This window comes from Melospiza georgiana, chromosome 7, assembly GCF_028018845.1.
Source record: "Melospiza georgiana isolate bMelGeo1 chromosome 7, bMelGeo1.pri, whole genome shotgun sequence".
Taxonomy (NCBI): Eukaryota; Metazoa; Chordata; class Aves; order Passeriformes; family Passerellidae; genus Melospiza; species Melospiza georgiana.
This window is the reverse complement of record NC_080436.1, coordinates 27,232,296-27,233,887: the sequence shown is the minus strand read 5'-3', so window position 1 is coordinate 27,233,887 and position 1,592 is coordinate 27,232,296.

The window sequence follows — 1,592 nt, the reverse complement described above, 5'->3', positions numbered from 1 at the left end:
AAGGCCACAAACTTGTCCTTGATCATGATGAAAGATTTAAATGTAAAAACTTCTCATGACAAAATTCTCATGCCTCCGATCAGAAAGCCCCTATTTTACCTGTGCATTTTGTATTTCTTACACAGAAGAAGCAGTAATCAAAAACATACCCATCAGTATTTTCACAGAGAATCTATCAAGTGTAAATGAATGTCACGCTGTGGAGCTGAAGCCAGTGCAGCAAGGTCAGGAGTTTTTCCTATTATTTCCCTGTCTTTGTTTTGTGCCTTGCTTTGCTCCATCACTAAATGTTCCAGAGATCTCTACCATGAGCCCAGAGTGTGGAAATGCTGAGTGAAGTCATTTACTGCATCCATGTGCACAAACAAGCTGTTAGTTGCTGTTGGTATGTAAATAAGTCACTGTTCTTTCCATCCTGTAGCTGTTAAATAAACACTGTGAGCCAAGTTCACGGCACTGATTTCTTGTAGGAGGTCACTGAGATGATTTTGCAGAAATATCCTGTGACAATTTTGCAAAACAGGATGGTCCCAGCCTGAATTTCATTACTCTGTTTTTTTCCACTTCCATCCTGGTGGTGACTGTGTTTCTGCTGTCACAGGCAGGCTGTTAATTCATCCTGACTCCATAACAGACACCAGGAAAATGGAAACTTTGTCCCCTCTCCTTAGTGTTTAAGGTATATGCATTAAAAATTGCTTGCATTCTGGTATAACCTAGAAGTCCTAATCCATGTCAGCTACAGACAGGCTGTGTATGCACACTTACAGTGACTACATGCCACTGACTGCAGCACAGCATGCAGCCAGCCAAACAGATAGCTTTAAATGGCAGCTATATAAACAAGGCAGCTGGCACCCTAGTCCAGGCTGAAAAACTCACAGTGGAGTATGCAAATTAACCTCCGCAGCCCCATAAATACATATTATTTACAAATAACACCTGCCTGTACATTAAAATAAAAATACCAAGACTAGGGAGAAACCAGGTGTCTCATCTTTATTCTACCAATGGCAAACTGGAGCAGAAATTAAATATTTTGCCAAAAGTGCTATAGGAAGCCTGTGTCAGAGCCATGACTGGAGTCACTTGTGCTACAGCCTGTGCTATAGCCACAGGGTCCTGCTTGTTTTGAGCACAGTATAAATTCATGGTACATGCTCATATAGCTACGTGGACCCAGTAAATGCCATCCTCAATTTTCACCTGTTAAAGGACAGAATCAGTCAGACTGTGAGGGTGAAGGGGGATGAGGAGCTACAAAAATTGAAAGTCCTACTTTCAACCTTACCCACTAATGGTAGACATTTTAGGAAAACAAGTCAGCAGCAAGTCTTGCACTTAAAAGAAATAACATCAACAGCACTGGATAGGGGTTTGGGAAGTGGAATTAATAGGTGTGTCTAGATTTGGCTAAGAATGAAAAGAGCATTTTCTTTCCACTGGTTGCTGGCTAATAAAAGCAGAGGGGTGGAATACATCCAACTTGCAAAACTTGAATACAGTTACTGCTATCTGCAAATGGGTGCCCCTCCCCGCTCATGTGAGCTACACAGGCAAAAGAGAATGACACATGTGCTGTTTCCTTTTCC